Here is a 21445-nt window from a genome sequence, read left to right as displayed (position 1 = left end):
CTGAGAGCGATCCGTGCCGGGTAGTTAGGAACCCTTAAGGTTATTGTACTTAAAAACAAAACATTCTCAACGGTAGCGAATAACGGGTAGGGCTGAACAATATAGTTTACAATTTTTTTTATTTTAAGACCGTTTAATATAAAATTTCAAATACTGAAGGATTTGATAAATATTAACGGAAAATTTCAAAATTATTTACCCGTTTACAAAATGATAACAAATATTATGAAAAGCGCTATAAATAAAAATTTTAGATCGTACAAAAGTTTTTAATTTCATAGCGTAAAAAAAGTAGTAATGAGAAATTACAGACTGAATCCTAACATAAGTATGCGATCGTGCGGCTTTTTATTCAAAATTATTCAAAACTACGGGAATTTACACGATGCCATCATTAAAACAACACTTAAAAAAATAATACTTTTTTTTAACTTTAAACTTATAATAAATAAACAGACGTTTAAAAAAAAATTAATTAAAATTTCCTTTCAAACTGAATTTTAATGTCGGTCCATCTGATTAATTAATTAATTTAAAATTTTATTTCGTTTGAAATAAATAACTTAATTTGCGTCTACCGATTTAACGAAAGAAGTAAAAATTAAAAAATACTTGATTGTAAATGAAACATGCCATTTCCTCTACGTTTACGTCAACAAAGATAAAGTTCAAAATATTCAGTAAAAAAAAAAATATATTTGTTCCACTACAACGTGTATCTGTTATTTATTCCAATTAATCGATGAATAATGGACACGACTTTTAAAAAAAAATGTTATCACTATACCGATACAAATAATTCTAACGTAATAATTAAAAAGGAAAAGTTAACGCTATACGTAAATTATTATTTTTTAATTTGCCAATATTCGGATAGATTTATATAATTATTAAAAAATTACATCCGATTACAAAATTTTGAACGTCATTTGTTAAGATTACATATTCGAATAAATATTTATATATTATTTAGCACTTAAATGATCTGTTTACCTAAATTATACTTTTTTCAGAAATAGTATAAAAATTCAATGTTGTTTTTTTAAAGTATTTATGAGTATTTCTGATGATATACGAAACAATTCACGCGTTGAACAAAGCAAAATAAAATTTATTAAAACATTTTAAATTAAATTAGTAAAGTTAACGTAGAAGAGAAAACATAAAAAAATATAAATAAAATACAGAAAATTATATTAAAATAACAAATTAAATAAGAATTTAATCTCAAGATTGCATCCGCAAACCATTTCACCACTGTTTTACATAAACCTGTTCCGATATACTTTTACGGATTTTTTTTAATTTTCTTTTTGTAATGTTTTGGCGTAGTGTTTGATATATAATCGGTTCCAATTTTCCAGAACCGTAAGTAAAGTTGAATCCCCCCCGTTCAGAGTAGGGTTTCTTAGAAATCCCTCAAAGAATTGTATATGTGTAGATATCTTATACGATAAACATAAATATGTACGTACAAAAATGAGTCGCAAAACATTAATAAAGTCCAGAAGTAAAAAGCAAAGAAAACACCAAAAAGTCTAATCGATCGCATAAACAATAATAACTAATCGAACAAAGAAACGGCGGAACAAATCAAAGAACCGACAAAGTAAATGGCGAAACGAAATGAAGAATTTTGACGATGCAGATTCAATCAAATTTAGGATAACGCCGAATTTTACAGAAAATAATTTGTATCAAATTCTTCTTTACACGAAATAAATTTTATATTTTCAATAATCATTAAAAATAAACGCTAGAAAAAAATATTTATTTAAATTTATGCGGGTATAAACCTATCTTGCACCAAAAGTTAAATGTCTATCATCAAAACCGGTGTGTCCAGTGAAAAGTTGTGACCAACCATTATATATACGCGTACACATATCGGGTCCGATTGAAAAATTACCCGTCTTTTTAAAAACATGAAATATTTCAATTTATAAATATCTATGCAGTATAGTTTGACGAAATACGATGATTTTTTTAAATTTTATTATTTTTTATAAGCAATTTTCAGAAACTATTACCATCTGTAGTTATCCGTAAAACATTTTAAGATGTTTCCAAAGTTATAATAATTTTTCAAATGATTCCTTTTAATGAAAAGTTATTTTCATAAAAGAAGCCTAAAGATAGTTTTACGGTACGTATAAGCGTTTTAACTCTTTTGCCGAATTTAGTCATGATTTGCCGATATATTTTTGTTTTGATGAGATTTTTATTTTGTCCCGTGAAAAGCATACTAAAAAAATTTAAAGCCGCTAAGAATCGACGCCTAAAAAATATTAATGCGTAAGGTTTTTTTAATTTTTTGTTTACGCTAGTTATATGAATCCGCTATTTAGTACGGTTATTATTGTTTAAACCGTGAAATATTTAAATTCAGTTTACTCTGAACGAAAGAAATTCAGAATCGACCGCACAAAAAAACAGTAAAAAACAGATAATAAAACTGAAGGCATAGTAAAAGTAAAAAACGGTCAAATGTTTATTCCCTTAAGTATTTAACGATAAGCTCTAGAAATATGCTATTTATTTAGTTAGATGTTCACCTTGACAAATATTAGAAACGAAATCCGAAGAATTCATAGCTGGATTTTTAATCGTCTTCTAGTAATTAAGCGGTACTTTGAATCGGATATTCTTATCGACAGATAACTTTTAAAAAATACTGAAGATATATCATACAGAACGATATAAAATAAAATACGATAATTTATTATTACATTTTTAAATAAATTATCAGCGAGTTAACTGCGAATTATTTAACACGAATAATACGCACAATAAATTACGATTTATTTTTTACAGCACTATTGCGTTAGGCGTTATTATTACAGGTACAGTAAAGTACAATAGTTATTTCAAGTTTTAATTCGTTAGACGTTTATATTATTTTTTAAATGTAAAACATACTTTCATAAGAAATATTTATGACGTAATTTCACTCTATGTACTTCCAGAATGAAAAATTTATTACTACTATAAAAACATCTTTTCGGTCGATCGCTTGGCTTCAAACATGTATATGTATGTATATATATATATATATATATATATATATATATATATATATATATCAATAAATTATTTAAAAAATTCCAATTTCCGTATAAACAGAATAGATATGACATTGATTTCTGTTACCGATCGATAAACAATAATTTTAATTCGTTTTCATAAAAATAAATAATAGCGTATACATAGAAATGCTTTTTTACTTTCATGGATGTTATAATTTAATTAAATAATGTAACTATTTCACTTATTTTTAACGTCTTTCGCATCAGGTACACGTAAGCATATATAACGTTATTAAAGGAAATAATTATCGATAAAAAATAAGTGTAGGGTCGTAAAGCAAAATTCTTGTTATTTTTAATAAGAATATCTAATCCTGAAAGGAATATTTAGTAAAGAAAAATACCCTGCTGATGTACAAATAATTTAGAATACGCTTTAAGAAAAGATTTAATAAAAAAATAAATACTTATTAAAAAAGAAATTTTTACTTATTAAATTTAAAATTAAAAACTACTTTGTTCATAATTTACCAACGATAGCAAAATATTGAAATTTAAAGAAGAATTGAACAAGTATTGTTTCCTCATTTTTAAGTTTTTTTTTTTTGTAAATTAAGAAAATTAAAATGTTATTTCCATTTAAAATATGAATAAGCGTACAAAAAACGCCCCCGGTAAGAAAAACGAATATTTCAAAGTAAGCCTGTAGAAAAAGAAAGTTAGAACTTTAATAAAATTCATATAAATGATATAGGAAAAGGTTATAAAGATAAAAAAATAACTATCTAGTTAAGGCATTCCGGGATGAAAAGAAATCTATTAATTTTTAATCTAAATTTCACGATTAATATTTTAAGCGTTACGGTATAACGATTTAATAATAAGCGACGATGAAGAATACAAACTATCCAAAATGATGTAATTTTTAATTTAAAAAATACATCGAGTAAATAAATTATCAGGAAAATTTACGAAAGGATCATTCAGAGAAATTTCTTTTTACTTTATAACTAAATAATTTAAGAAAAAAGTATTAATGCGTTTAAGAAATATTCGCCTACCTCCGCGGTAGCGTCTCGGCCTTTCATTCGGATGTCCTGGGTTCGAATTCCGGTGAGGCATGGCATTCTTCATACGTTACAAAATTCCATTTCCATATCTCACGCGTAAGTTTTCAAGCTTACGGGAGTGATATTATCAGCAAAAAAAAACCTATTTAAAAATTTTTTTATAAGCTAATAAGGTAACTTTTTTTGTTTATATAAAATCAGAAAAAGTAACGATGCTGCGCCCCAATACAACTAATAATTTCTAGTGCGGCTCCGTCAGAGACGACAAACATTTAAAAGTACCAATTTTAAAAGGTAAGAACCATTATTTTAGGATAATTTACCTTTATACTTTTTACCAAAACTAGTGACTATAATATAATATTTAAAAAAGGAAGCAAAATGGAAAAGAATTAAACAATTAAAAACTTTAATCGTGTACAAAAATTACGGGACAGATCGAATAACAAATTAATCGTTTAAATTTGAAATCAATTTTTTTTTTTTGAAAATGTCTGCAATAAAATATCTTCGATCGTAAAATAAATAAATTTTAAGTCTTTATAAAACTAACTAAATTTCTTGGATTTTTCAGGTAGTATTTTAACTATTTTATTAATGCGGTACTGTAATTAGTCCTTTCGTCCTAATATGTTAACGAACATTAAAAATAAAAAGTTAAAAAACAAATTGCAGATTTAGTAAAAATCGTAATCTTTTAAAACGTAAAATTTCATCAAAAAAATATCTTTTTACAGATAAAATAATAAATTTTCTTTTTCCTTTTAATTTACTCTTAGCCTGGAACTGAATCCAGGTTTCAAAACGCCAAATAAGAATATATACAATATATTATTATTAATTTAGACTCTCAGTTAATAATTCTAAAATGTTTCTTTTATTTTAAAACCGTTTTTCAAAAATCGCTTTTAAGCTAAAACAATGAATTCAATTACTTTCGTATATTGTGGTCCCCGATGATTTTATTTATTACATTGCTTAGTAATTTTGTCAGTTTAAACTTTTATTTAAATAAAAAGTAAAAAAGACTTATCTTAATAAATAAATCGCTTCTAATTAGCAATACCACGGTCTCTTTTTCTGTTTAGCCTCTGGAAAGGCCGTAAGGTATTTCTTCAGAGAATGATAAATATGAAGTCTTGTACGATCTCAGGTTGACCGTTCCTGAGATGCGTGGTTAATTGAAACCCGACCCCCAAAGAACACCGATATCCACGATATAGAGTATTCAAATCCGTATAAAAATAACGACCGGCTTTACTAGGATTTGAACCTTAGAACTCTCGACTTCAAAATCAACTGATGTGAGGCGACGCTAGTGGAGCGACGCTATGGTAAGCGATTTTTTTCCCTAATTAATTTAAAATTGTGGTTTCCGTTAAAATGGAAATATTCGATTTTTATGATAGTTTTATATTATTTATTGATTCTCTAGGTCGTTTCAACTCGTTTCTGGATGTTATCTCAACCAAAAAACTAGACTGTTTGAAATGAATCATCAAAATTCATCGAGAACTGATTTTCACGTACGCTTATAAAAAGAAAAACGCCGGGAATTTTATAATTTTCAAAATTTTGGCCGAACACTCAGGATGCGATCGGGCTAATAGATATTAAAATTAAAACTCTAAAATTTCATCGGATAATACGACTAACAAAAATAATATTGCAAGTATAGAATTAAAAGCGTTCTCGATAAGTTATTCGTTTCGAAATTAATCCTTAAATAAGCCAAACTAAACCGATTTTTTCTTCTTTCGGATGATTAATTCACCGTAAAAGCTTCGAAGCTTGTGCGTGTAAACACGAAACGAAAATTTTGTTTGAAAAATGACACGCCCGACCGGAATTCGAACTCGGGACTTCCGGATGAAAGGTCGAAAACATGGAGATGTTCGATTCCGCCTTGCAGATCTGCAAAATTTCTTAACGTACTTCTTTTTTATGATTAAGATAGACCTTAATTTTTTTTTTTTAGTTTGAAAGCCGGAATTTCAAAACGAAATCGTTCGTGCGATTTTGATAAAACTTTGTATACATTATTTTTATAAAAATTAAAATAAATTATAATTTTCAAAACATTTTTACCGTACCTGAAATTTTCAGAAACGTTTTTACCCGCATCCGGTCGGTTCAATAACAGATCCCACGAATAAGCGAACAAAAGCAACGCGCTACTTACCAAATTATGCGATTTGCTGTGACTTAAATACTTATATTATAATAATAGTTTATATATTTTAAGCGTAGTATAAATATTTTATAATCGAAACAGATTTTTACAAAAAAATATTTCACCGTAAACTATCAAAACGTATCGTTAGATAACTGCAGACGATACAGTATTCCAAAAATCTTGGATGAAAACTTCCAAGGTGTTGGAATAGAGATTTGCAACAATTATTAAAATATTTCACGAAAATAAAGTTTTATTTTAGCTATCAAAGTAGTTTTATTTAAATAATATATTTTCTCAATGTTTTTTATTAAAAGAACAAAGTCGATCGGTGTACTGCCGAATATCAAGTTTATTCAATGTCTTTCGGAACATTTATTGATGTCTTCCCATACGTAAAAATAATATATATATATATTTAAGATTAAATCTACATTGTGACTGTGTGGCTATAACTTTAAAAATATTGATCCGAGGGATTTAAAGCTGATATACCGAGTTAAATATATATAAATATCACAATCGGGTTTAGACAAACAGCATGAGACTATTGTACGGTAATAAACTTTGTTATCAAAAGGTATTCTCAGTGAGCGCACAATTTTGAGATCGTCTAAAACTATCTTTTTTTTCTTTAAATATTTTTGACCGTTTTTAAGAGGACGGTTTCTCTTTTAGTTATTTCTAGATTATTAAAAGGTTTGGCACGCCTAAATAAAATATTAAATTTAGGCATAAGAAACCAAACTCTTTCAATTTCGTCGGCCTAAATAAAACAAATATATTCTGTAATTTGAAATTTTTAAAAGTTTCAACGTGCGAATTTGGCCTCTCGGTGGTTCGAGAGGCTAATTCATCGCATCGTTAAATAAATGTACAAATATTCATATAATTATTAACGTTTTATTTTCATACTTAGATCATCGTTTTAGTATTGATCTTACAAAAATATTAATTTTTATGCCGATGTAAAGAATCCAATTATTTTTTAATATAATATTTTAACAAAAAAAATACAGTTTTTGAGTAACGAAAAAATAGGTTCTTAACGTAAAAGGAATTTATAACAAACCGATTAGATAAAAAGAATAACGTACGTACGCTTCCACGATCGAGCAGTAAGGGTAAACGAAATTTTTATATGGTAAACTATATAAAAATACTGGAAGTTTGGCATATTTTTCACATTTATTTCCATCGATTTTTATATTTTGTACAGACAAAGATTTTTTAAATATTCATTAAGAAATAATTGACGATTCATCACATTCTAGTTTAAAAATTCTTCTTCGTAATGTCTATTACTTTTATTTATTTACTTTTTTCAGTAAACTTAAAAATAGTTTTTAATTAATAAGGTTAATATTTTTTTAAGTTTTTTTTTTTTTTTTGTCTTCAGTCATTTGACTGGTTTGATGCAGCTCTCCAAGATTCCCTATCTAGTGCTAGTCGTTTCATTTCAGTATACCCCCTACATCCTACATCCCCAACAATTTGTTTTACATACTCTAAACGTGGCCTGCCTACACAATTTTTCCCTTCTACCTGTCCTTCCAATATTAAAGCGACTATTCCAGGATGCCTTAGTATGTGGCCTATAAGTCTGTCTCTTCTTTTAACTATATTTTTCCAAACGCTTCTTTCTTCATCTATTTGCCGCAATACCTCTTCATTTGTCGCTTTATCCACCCGTCTGATTTTTAACATTCTCCTATAGCACCGCATTTCAAAAGTTTCTAATCTTTTCTTCTCAGATACTCCGATCGTCCAAGTTTCACTTCCATATAAAGCGACACTCCAAACGTACACTTTCAAAAATCTTTTCCTGACATTTAAATTCATTTTTGATGTAAACAAATTATATTTCTTACTGAAGGCTCGTTTAGCTTGTGCTATTCGGCATTTTATATCGCTCCTGCTTCGTCCATCTTTAGTAATTTTACTTCCCAAATAACAAAATTCTTCAACCTCCGTAATCTTTTCTCCTCCTATTTTCACATTCAGCGGTCCATCTTTGTTATTTCTACTACATTTCATTACTTTTGTTTTGTTCTTGTTTATTTTCACGCGATAGTTCTTGCGTAGGAGTTCGTCTATGCCGTTCATTGTTTCTTCTAAATCCTTTTTAGTCTCGGCTAGAATTACTATATCATCGGCAAATCGTAGCATCTTTATCTTTTCACCTTGTACTGTTACTCCGAATCTAAATTGTTCTTTAACATCATTAACTGCTAGTTCCATGTAAAGATTAAAAAGTAACGGAGATAGGGAACATCCTTGTCGGACTCCCTTTCTTATTAGGGCTTCTTTCTTATGTTCTTCAATTGTTATTGTTGCTGTTTGGTTCCTGTACATGTTAGCAATTTTTTTTTAAGTTAATGTTTTTATTATTAAAATAAATATTTTTAAAAAATACGAAAATGAATCGTTAGATCGCATTATTTTCATTAATCCTATATCCTAAATGTATAAAAGCATTACCTTATTCGGGCAGCTTTAATATTAAATATGAAACATTAGTATAAAATCTGACATCAGAACAGCTTAAAACATTACGATTAGATAAATTATTTAACACAATATAAGTAAAAAATAATAAAAAATAATTTTGTTCGTTTCTATCAAAATACTTGGTTTTTTTTATTATAACGACACAGCAACTTTACAGTCTGTTCAGTAAGATAATTGAACGATAAGTAAATAGATCTATTTGAACTATCATTAAGTAGCCACAGACCCAGCGGCTGGTGACTTAATAATGTAATGGAAGAGTACTCTGTACAGCCAGACCGTAAATCGGTAAGGCAAACCAAGAACATTGTTCCTCAGCAATCTCAAAAAAAGATCGCCGATCGCGTTATTCAAATAATTCGGGTACCGATCCAAACGATTTTGATACCGTAGACTGACCAGAGAGATTTCCTGCCGAACGGCTTGCAACCTAAGATCGTTATATATGAGGCGGTTGCTTATGTTCCAGGGTATGTTTAGCATTTTTCGCAATAGCGTTCAAGTATGTCAATAGTGGGGTTGCACGCTGTACCCCACAATTGAAGCCCGTAAGTCCAAATAAGCTTCAAAACCGATTTATAAATCAATAATTTACTTTCTACCGAAAGCCGAGAACTATGACCTATCAGCCAGTACGTGCTTTTAAACTTGAGATCCGACTGTTTCCGCTTAAATTTTATATGTTTCGCCCAAGTAAGTCGTCGATCAAGATGAAAACCAAAATATTTACAGTCCTGAGATCTCGAAATCGGAACGTTGAAGATGATATCGAAATACTGAACTGAAAAATAAGTAAGAGAAGCAGAAAAATCTTGAATTATGCCGTTCCTGGAAAATAAATTATAAAATAACTCTTTAAACACCTAGGGTAATAAACTTACCTATTTTGAAATATTTATATCTTTATTTTTTTAACTGAAACACCTTTTGAAAAAAATACTTAATAAACTACTCTTTTATAGAATACAACATATCGCGTGATTTTTTTCTAACATAAAAGGTCTTAAAACTGAACACGTAACGATATTCCGGTATATATTTTTTATTATTACATTTAGGCCTATTTTTTTAAATTAATTTTTTCATAATACAAATTAAAATATTTTTTGCTTTTTATAAGACATTGAAATTAAAATAAAATACAAATTTTATTACTACGTCTTTCTAATACAAAAAATACTGTAACTTAATTTTACAGCCTTAATTTGACAAGCGATATAAAATGCTAAATAAATTTATGATAAAATGACGATGCGAATTTAAAACATAAAAATAACGTAAAAGATATTTTAATTTCGGTGAAATATTTTAGTGAAACCGAAACAATGTTTGCGGGAAATAAAACAATATAATCCAGCATAAGCATAAAGCAGTGAATTAGAGGCAGTCAGTATTTTTCAAAAACCGTTCATATAATTAAAAAAAAAAATTGTTATAAATAATCTTATACGTTTTTTACCTATTCTTTGTAATTTTTCAAAAATTAAAAAAAAATGGCATAATTATTTTTTACATTCTTCAGAAAATTATTAAATTTCATAATCAAGTTCCTTAAACGGTATTTATAAGATTTTAATAGATTTATTGTAATACAGTATTTTCATTTTGTATTTCTGAACATATTTTAATAACTTCAGTTCCAAAAGTTATTCCTATAATAAATAAACGTTAAAAAAATACACGTTTTAACGATTTACACATAAATATTGTTGGATATTTAATTTTGATGAAATATACCTTCTTTAAAATAACTAAAAAGAAATAATATATATTACCGAACACGATGTTATATAATATTTACACCCGATAAAAAGGGTACACGAGGAAGTTTCTTAACACCATGAATTCCTTATTTTTTTTAAGTCAACCGTTTTTATGAATTTAAATTTTACTGGATCACAAAATTTCCAGAAACTCTTCTTACTTATAAATATTGGATCTTGCTTAAAATTTACCTTTTAAATCTTTTATCGTAACTAAATTCATTTTCAAACCGTAGAGTCGATGTAGCTCGTAATCTCGTCATCGGCTTATTTCGAAGTCGAGAGTTGTCAGGTTCAAATTTTACTAAAGATAGTCGCTTTTATTTGGATTTGAATATTAGATCGTGGATACAGATGCGCTTTGGTAGTCGGGTTTCGATCGACCGTACGTCTCAGAAACGGTCGACCTGAGTTTGTTCAATCAAGACTTTACGTTTACCGGTACAGTTACATTACACTGATAGGTCGCTAATAACTTTAATTGTTCATCCGACTTTAAATAAAAATATTAATTTTTTTATAAATTAGAGTAATTCGTCGAAGAAACTTTAAAAAAAACCAAATAAAATTATTTATGAAGATATATATAATAAAATTTCATCTGTTAATAATATCTTCTGTTAAAAAGATTACATCAAAATTATTTAAAATCGATACACCTAATTTTTACAGAGTAAAGAATACTTTCCGAAAAAAAGCATTAAATTACATAATATAGTTATCCGTGTATAAAGCATTTAATTTGGGCTATAATATTTTGGGAAAGATATATAACAGGATAGAAGATATGAAGATATTATATTTTGAAAGACAATCAATCTTTTTTTTTATTTGTTTTACAAAAACGTTTAATTATTTAAGCATGGATTTCTGAGATTACAACTCCATTAGCAAGCTAAACAACAAAACACATTAGGATATATATATATATATACACACACACATGTATATAAACGGTTTTATACGGTTATATAGGGCTGGAGACACAAATATAACAGGATAGAATAATTTATTTAATTGAAATGTGTTTTATTATTTCACTTGAAAATACGGTCATATACTTGAAACCTTTTCAGTCAAATTAAATTTTTATTTAAAAAAGTATAAAACAATTTAATTAACTTTTAATTCTTGGTTTCACATTGAAGTACAACTTGGGAGGTAAATTTATCATAAATAAATTTATATTTATTAGCGGTTTATATAACCGATCCTGAAGAAAATAATATTAATGACGATAAACTAACAGATTTTATAAACACACTTGTACTTTATTGTAATTTTTTAAATATAAATTAAATTCCATTCAATAGATCGATCGGATAAGATAAAATCTAACCTAACTCAACATTACCTGTTGAAAATGAATAAATAAAAAAAATGAAAACGTGGCAATTTTCATTTTAAAGCACATTGATTTTGTTCAGCTAAAAGAGTAAATGTTATTATTGTTATTCCCGATACGCTTAAATATTTTTATTAAATGGAATGATTAATTAAAATGAATGTAAAAAATAGCATATAAATAAAAAAATTATTGAGATTAAAAAAATATATTACGTAATTGGAAATATTACATTTTACGAGTAATAACACTGATAAACATAATATTTGTTTCTTAACATGCGATACCTGATTTTAATCTTTTATTTGATGCTGAAAACGAATAAACGCAGAAGTTTCTATCGCCCACCGTTTTTTAAATATTTAAAAATATTAATTAAAGAATCTTTTTTCATTTTTCAACGTATAGTTAGCATTTTAAGCTCCATATTGTATTTTGTTAGCTCATTTTTTATTATTTAACATTGTTAACGTAATTTGTAAGCTATAAATAAACGATACTAGACAGAGAATTAAATCATATCATACTCGCATATTATCACATCATATCTACTACTGAAGAGTTAGCCTTCATGGACCAGATTAATCATGTTTGTGCGGGTCAAAAAACGTAGCTGAAAACACTGCTGTGTTGTTTGTATTAAGTACTGGATATAGGAATGAATCAATTTTGTTCAGTCTTATTGCTGTCTTAAGTTTGTTAACAGTGCAGTGTCATGATGCCTCGAAATTCTGTAAATGATGCGGATGCCTTTTGTTATGTATCTGGTGAGTTTACCGTAAAATCAAACAGAAAAACATTACACCTTTAATTAAAAAAGGTATCGTTTGTACTTTCAGTGTAAAATTGGTGGTCAGGATATGAGATGGGCTCCTCATATAGTATGCACTAATTTTTCTGTATATTTAAGAGGATGGCTGAAAGGTACACGCAAGGCTTTGCCGTTTGGTGTACCTATGGTTTGGCGTGAACCAAAGGATCGTGTAACCGATTTTTAACAAGTGCGTCTGGAATTTCTAAAAAATCAAAACATACTGTAAAATATACTTTATTGCAATCTACAATCAGGCCTGTACTTCACAGTGAAGTTATTCCAGTCCTGAGACGCCTGTGAATGTATGTTTTGAAAGCAGCGATGAAGAATCAGGCATTACTGAAGATTTTGAATTTGAATTATCATCCGATAAGCCACATCTTATTTCACAAGGTGAATTAAATGACTCGGTTAGGGATTTAAATTTATCAAGCTGAACGTTAAACATCAAGCTGAACTGTTAGAATCAAGACTGCAACGTTGGAATTTACTTTAAAAAAATACAAAAACTGCGGGTTTTCGAAGCCGAAAAAAGAACGTTCTCACTACTATATGAAAATAATTTGGTTTATTGCATAAATATTGAAGAGCTTATGTTAAAGTTAGCAAACGTTCATGAACCTGAGGACTGGCGCCTTTTCATAGATTCGTCCAAGTATAGTTTAAAAGTGGTTCTACCACACAACGGTAACAAATATTCTTCGATACCAACCGTTTATGGTATTACTTTGAAAGAGACATACGATGTGATAAAAGACATTCTTGAAAAAATAAATTATAAAAAAAACATAGTTGGGTCATATCTGGTGATTTTAATGTATAGCTATTATGTTAGGCATGCAGTTAGGTTATACTAAGTACATGTGTTTTCTTTGCGAATGGAACAGCCGAGCTGGGGATAAACATTATGTTACGAAATAGTGGAAGAAACGAGAAAACTTAACTCCAAATTGGAAAAATATTATTCGTGAGCCCTTAGTTGAACCCAAAAAATATTTTTACTCCCTCTCTAAATCAAGCTAGGAGTAATGAAAAATGACAGAAATTCAGACAGAAATTTCCGAGTTTAAGTGAAGGAAAAATTAAAGAATGAATATTTTTCGGTCCTCAAATAACAGAGTCGGTCAAAGATGATGTATTTAACTGGATGTTAAATATTGTAGAAAGTGCAGCTTGGGCTTCATTTAAAAACGTTTGCAAAAGTTTTCCCGGCAAACAAAAATCCGACAATTACCTATCAACTTCTTACTTTATACAGAGCTATCGGGTGTAATATGTCTTTGAAAATACATTTCCACCACTCATATCTGGATATTTTCCCGGACAACCTCGGAGACGTCAGTGACAAACACGGTGAACGGTTCCAATAAGACATTTCGGTGATGGAAAGCCGGTATAAAGTGAAATGGGATACTAACATGCTAGCCGATTACTGTTGAACATTAATTCGGGATGTGTTATAAAAGAAAAGCATCAGCGAAATCATTCTGACACAGAGACGACCGTGCAAAATTATAAATTTTACAGATTTTAACTATATTTTCTCTTAATTTTTTTTTTGAAGCGTAATTTATTTTAAAAACTAAGTGCGATAGAGAAATTGTATTTACAGATCTGTACGCAAAAAAGCAGTTCAAAAAAAGGTATCACGCTTAGAGAAGCATTAAAAATCTTTTTTTCTTTATCAGTGTAATTAATGAATATAATTATCTAAAATGAATAATATTAAAAAAAAAGTCTGAAAATCACGCGTAAAACAATCATTAAAATTGTTTTTGTACCACTCATTGATATAAACTTTTTATTCATTACCTAAATTAGAATTAACATTTTTTTTAACCTTTAACTTTTACCCGTTAAAAGAAAAGTATGAATTTCACGTACTTAAACGTTTAGGTGTATTCGATTAATCCATGAGGATGCGAACGGAAAACTTTAAGCGACTAGTATAAACGTCACCGATTTACATTTCAAAAAATCTTTTCGAAAATGAACATAATTTGTTCTCGATAAAAGAAAAAATCCATTAACACGAATAATATAAAAGCGACAAATTTATTTATTTGTTTTTTTAAATAATAAATTTTACAAGATAAAAAATAAACCGCATTATTAATTATACGTATATTAATTTATTTTGAAATACAAATTTTCAAAATATATTACCGGTAAATCTACTTGAACTTGTCGAATTAAAATATTTTTTCTAAATTTCATAAACGAATCGTTAAATTTTAATAGAATTATACTTAATAAAATGTTTTTTATACCGTGTAACTAGTTATTTGCCATTTTTGTCTCGATAATATTAATACAGTAATAAAAAAATTCCACGAATTTATATTGCAGAAAGATTTTAATAGATGACGTTTCAAATAAAAAGATTGCGTTTTAAATTATTATTACTTCCAAAATAACTGTTGTTTTACTCTTTTTAACGTAAAGAACTTCGATTAAGACCATTACTTCATCACCCAAGTTATTTATACCGGATTTTTCAATAATAAATATTAAAAAAACTACTAATTAAACCTTATTTTTTGCTAAATTCTATATCACATAGCCTACTTTTACGGCCTAACATAATACAATCGACTAAAGATTAACATGTTTTTAGGTTAGAATTTTTATGTTTTTCTTTTAATTATCTAGACGATTACAAATTTCACTTACATACGGTTTTAGTTTATAAATCGATAAATATTGCAAAAAATTATGAACAAAAGAAAGCCTAAAAATAAATCAAATTTAAAGCTGCAGACATTACTGTTGTTATAAGTTATATATATATATATATATATAAAATTTCTTAATGCAATATGGGAAAAATTCATCGTTGATGAAACAATAAAAATTGTTAATTTTTAACACAACTAAGAGAGAACTTAAAGATAAATGTAAATAAACAGAATTAAATTTTCCATTGCATTAGAAAAAACTAACTAAAAAAAAAAAATAATAATAATAAATGACATTCCCGTTTGGCTTTTAATCGCTTTCATAGAATTTAAAGGAATCGCATTATTCTATTTTATGTAAAAAATTATTTTAAAAAATCCAACGATGATCGTAAGCAGAAAATGTATATTAAATTAATTCATTCCTTACTATTTTTTAGATATCTTTATTAATTTATTTTTTGCATTAATATAAAATAAATGTCGTAAGTTTTTTTGAAACTTTTATTTCCGTTAGTTTTATAGTATCTTAAAAATTCTGCGTAAGCAATCTGCGTAATCTTTAAAAGAAATAAAAATTTTAGGCTACGAGAGAAAAACACTGGTATTTTACATCGCTCGAATCGTACCGTTCAGTAATCGACGCGAAAAAAAATCGTAAATATTTCGGAATAAAATATACCTTAGTGTAAATATAATCCTTAATACGGTGGAGTCCAGTGGCTGCTCTTCTCCAGTGTGCGTCGTCAGAAGAGCAAACACCGCAAGAGACCTGTAAGGTAGTATAGAAGAGAAGTCGCTGACATGAGACGATTCTTCATGCACTTTTTTAAATCACACGCGCACTGCTTATCGCCACCGTAATAGAATATCAAACAAAGCGACCGACAGAAACATAATTAACTATTAAATAATTAACGTTACAGAAATAATGAGAAAAAATCAAACACCGACATTATCGTTGCGAGGAAGTACAGAGAAACACTCGGAATCCAACCTACAACCCAACACTGACTGCTTAAGCAGGAGAGCCGTCCTGGCTCCAGGACAGGTTTCTCGGTAACCCGACAGGGATTACGGAATCGTACCGGATGGACCGGCCCGACCGCCGCCTTGCGTAGAATCCTACTTCCCGCAAAGGTGTAAAGTTACGAGTTCCACCGCCAGGAACAGCACCGGACGATCCGTGCCACCGCACGTATCTTTTCCCACCTTCAACAGTCCAACTATTGTAAATTCCACAGCTTGTAACGTAACGTCGACCCGCTCGCTGTATCAGCCGAACTTCTTTTCCTACGATACGCATAACGCGATGCGAACGCAGACGATCGATGCCGGCTTACTACCTACCTACCTTATTACCGCTGTCATACTATTTAAATATCGCTAAATAGTTTCATCTTAACTACTTTTTTTTACAATTACCAAAGTAATAACGCTAGCATTTTTTTTGTCACGGATAAAACTGCGCGACTAAATAAATTTAAATAATTTAACCGTTCTAACAATCGATTATCAAAAACATTTTCAATTATAGCAATACAATTCAATAAATTTTATACATTTACGGCGAATAATAATTCTAAATTATTTTAATATATTAAAAAAAATCATTCGTTTTAAAAAAGGATTACAATTAAATTTATTGTTTACGCATATCTCTTATTAAATGACGATTCTGTTTAACGGAAAATGTTCTTACCAGCATATATATGTATATATATAAACATCCATTTAATTTATTTATCTCCTTATAATAGATGAAGTAAATTTTAAGTATTTATAACTTACAAACGCGTCGCGTCTGTAAAACGTTACAGAATGTGATCTTTAAAGTATACATCATTATTGTATTTTGGATATATTAAATTAACTACTAAAAAAAAATCCAGGAGACAAATCGTGACCGGTTATGTATAATAATTTATAAATTATTAACATCGGATTCGCTGAACGGTACTTTTCGTAATTTATTTTAATTTAGCTTAATTAAAATACTCATACGCAAAAAAATTACGCTGAATTGTTAGTCTAGCAGTAGACTGTTAACGACTTTTTATTACACGACAGTGAAAAATCCGCAAAAAATATGCCGGTAAAAAATAAATCGTTCGGTTGTGAAGCTATTTAAACTTAAATTTTCTATAGATGTCGTGAATTTTTGCTTACGTAATATTTTTTTTCTGTTATATTTTACTTTATCATCTTCCAAAGAAAGAAGGAAATTCTCGATTCCATCCGTATTTATTATGCGTAATACAACCCTTTTATTTTCTTTTAAACCTCCGTGACAACCGTTAGGTATCGCTTCAGAGGTCGAGATGAATAACACAATAGCGTGTGTATGTGACTTGCCCGACCGGGATTCAAACCCAGGACCTCCGAATAAAAGGCCGAGACATTACCACTCGCGCCAGGGAGGCTGCTGTAATACAACCCTTAAGTTAAATAAATGGATCGACTTCGATAAATTTATTATTTTCCAATTATTATTATATATATATATATATATATATATATATTTTTTTTGTAATTTCATTGCACTTTCTTACTTTATTTCAGATAATTTAGGAAGAAAATGTTTTTAAAGAAAACGTTACCATTTTCTACATAGAAGATTTGAAGGTAAATCTTTTCATTGTTTAACTTTTCATCATCGCTTAACATTAGTATTTTATCGTGTGATAATATAACTTGATTTTACTCAGGTATTTAAAATATTTTCACGTTAAGATTCAAGAAAATCGATCGGAAAATTTATCGTAAAAAATTATATATATTCTCTCATTCCTGACAGTCTTAGAACATTTTTACCTTAGAAAATCTCTTAGAAAATTATTACCGCCTACTAAACTTATTTTTATTAAAACTCACACCTCGAGTTTAAATTTCACCTTAACGTTTTCATGCGGGAAGCGAATTTTTATCTTTTTGTAGATCTATCCGTGTTTTAAATAAAAATAAAATTTAATCTTACAGTACGATCGTATCTATTTGTACGATAAGTATTACCTTGATCGATATTCGATATTATTAATACGTTATTTTAATTAAAGATAAAAACCGTGAAAATTAAATTAACGCACGCTTTTCATTTAAATATATTTACTTTTCGTCGCTTAAACAAAACACCTAATCGTAATGTAGAAATAATTTTATTCTGTGGGAAATTAGATCGTTTATTTTTTAATCGTTTTTGTATTTTTTTTAAAAATAATCATGAGGAAATTTTCATACTATCAAAAATTCAATGAAAAATGTATAAAAAAAGTAAAAATTTATTTTATTTTATAAATTTTTATTTGGATTTCTCATATAATTATTTTATAGATTTTTTTGTAGCTATTCTGAAGTTCACGTTTAAAACACGAACAACGTATTTTTATAATTACGCTCTACATAAACCCAATTATTTCAGATGGAACATAGAATGCTGTTTGAAATGGACCAGGCCTGGTCCATTTCAGCGGTTTTTTTTTATAAAAGAAAAGTTTATGCCTTAATAGAATAAAAAATAAAAACGTTTTAATACAAATATAAAAAAAATAATTAAATCTAAAATGCAATATATTTTTAATTTTTAAAATTTTAATTTTTTTGAAATAGGGGACAAATTATTAGTAACTAAATTGTTGAGAGCTTTTTTTTTTAATTCTGCGCAGACTTCTTACAAAATTCAAATTTAAAGAAAAATGTTAAAAAGTATGTTTGTTTAGTTTTTTCTTAAATATAATTTTATTTTGTTTTTAAACTAATTTATATTAAATTAGCGGATGAAAGATTTCATAATTTTAAAATCTAACGTTTTTCTAGAGAATGGATTTTTTTTTAGATTGTAATTTACGTTACAGAAATAATTTATTTTAGCATATAATTCAAAATACTATTAAATTAACTAATAATAATAATGTTTTTTTTGTACGGCTTCCACACACCCCTTATATCCATCCCCAACGTCCATGGAGAACCTAATCTAAGCAGGGAAGCGGGAAAAGTAAGTGTAAGAAGAGAGCGCAACAGAAGGGATTAACAAGAAACCTTTGTGTGCTGCGCTACTCTAACTGGGAAAAAGGACACTAAATAGCTGCAAATCAGCTACATTGTCAGACAAACACTAATCAGAAAGTCAAACGCATAATAAAAACTTATCTATAAAATAAGTGCGATAAGCTATAAATATAATCACGCGTACACTAAAAACAAGAAACTTCAAACGGAAACGAATTAAGATCATACATCGAAAGTAATGCTCAAACGTCACAACGACTGCTAACCGATCGTTAAAAAGCAAGAATAATATCCGTCTCCGAAAACACGGTCCGCAGAAGAAAAATAAAATAAAAACGAAGAACCCGCAGTAACGAGCTCAAAAGCATACAAATAAGCGAAAACATAATTTAAACGTATAATTCCAGTTACAATAGATCACGATGAAAACTTAGTCGATAAACTATGCAATTTTTTCTGATCGCAGCTAAATCCACATTGAACCCGTCAATTCGAGCAGCTTCATTCACAACATTAAGTCTGCCGACACACCTAGATACAGGCGATAAAGCTCCATTCTGGCATTAAATAGACAGCTTATGCCTTCTACAGTAAGTATAAGGAACCCTATATCCTATGCTCGCATCCTCATCTATGAGACTGCAATTTTTTATATATAAACAGTAGGTTATAAATATTTGTCCTAGCCTCTAACAAGGCAATCCTTAACTGTGCGCAGTCCTCCTGGCATGACGGCTGCCTGACATACAGGCCACGCTGACACAGGTTGAAGAGAAACCGCTTCTGCACAGCCTCAATTTGCTGGCTAGTACTACCTCTGCCGGAGTTCCAAACCGCTGAACAGCGCTCTAAGACAGGCCTGACAGCGGCCCAGTACAGCCGCATAACGGTGTTGAAATGCTGAAATACTGATTCGCCCGAAAAAGATGCCCAAATTTCTCCTCGTTCTTGATACCGCATTACCAACACGTTTAGTGAAAAGCAGCGTAGTATCAAACGTGACACGTAAATTAAACACGTTTTCAACGCGTTTTATAGTGTACCATCAATGAAATAGCGATATTTAATCGTAAAGGTATTCCCAGAATAGCAAGTAACAACGATTTTACCCGCATTCAAAGACGTATTATTTATAGTATCCCGTTGAAAAATTCGATGAACATCGTTCTGAAAACCCGAGAACTCATCGTAAGAATCGACTCTGCCGCACAACTTAACATCGTCAGCAAACTTAATGATCTTCTACTTGACACCTTTTCCGATCCCATTCGTAAACAAAATGATCAACACGGGGCCAAGATTTGATCTCTGCGGGACGTCAGACGAAACACGAAATCGCTCTGACACCTCACCGGCTACTTTCGCTTAAAAAACTCTGTTGTACAAGTATAACTGCAACCGTTTCGGCGACTGTCCCTTGATACCGTAATACTCCACCCTACGCAGCAATACATCACGAGGGACTGTATCGAACGCTTTCCTAAGGTTAAAGTGTACAATTTCAACCTGCCCTCTGCTCTTAACCACCGTCTCCACAAATGAGAGCGTATCGTTAAGATTAATGGCAGTCGATATTTTCGCCATAAAGTCGTGCTGCCGGCAACCGATGAACTTGCTCGGTGTCGCATATAAATATCCACGAACAATTCTCTCAAACACCTTAGCAACTACGTTGATAACCGACACAAGTCTGGAATTGGATATTTCATGGGGATAACCCTTTTTTGGAATTGGAGACACCAATGCATTCCAACACTCAGAAAAAAATGCCGAGATAAACTAAAATTAAATATATCCGTGTTAAAACAAGCGGAATCGACTCAGCAATACCCTTTATTATGAAAGGTGGGATTCCGTCTGCAGCAGTGGATCCTGCTTTCAGCTTAGCAATGCCACGCAGGACATTCTTTTTCGTGAAAGTCACGAAACTGTCACGAAACTTTTTCCAAAATCGACTTGCTACTCCTTGGAACGTGCCGATTATACCGTGTTAAACCTCAGAAATCTATAAACTATAAGAGGGATGCTGCCTTCTTTCTGGCGTACAAGTGTAC

The 21445-nt window shown here is 29.4% G+C and overlaps 1 protein-coding gene across 1 annotated transcript in view; it reads right to left on the bottom strand.

Moving 5' to 3' along the window:
• Window positions 1-16372, bottom strand: part of LOC142326540 (protein dachsous-like) — a 101148-nt gene extending 84776 nt beyond the window's left edge. The window contains exon 1 of the mRNA XM_075369117.1: window positions 16066-16372. The gene's annotated coding sequence lies outside the window, so the exon portion shown is untranslated. The remainder of the gene's footprint in view (window positions 1-16065) is intronic.
• Window positions 16373-21445: the final 5073 nt, after the last annotated feature.

The sequence above is a fragment of the Lycorma delicatula genome, chromosome 6, assembly GCF_047948215.1.
Source record: "Lycorma delicatula isolate Av1 chromosome 6, ASM4794821v1, whole genome shotgun sequence".
Classification (NCBI taxonomy): Eukaryota; Metazoa; Arthropoda; class Insecta; order Hemiptera; family Fulgoridae; genus Lycorma; species Lycorma delicatula.
Note: the sequence above shows the minus strand (reverse complement) of the source record. Positions and strands in the feature narration are given on the sequence as shown.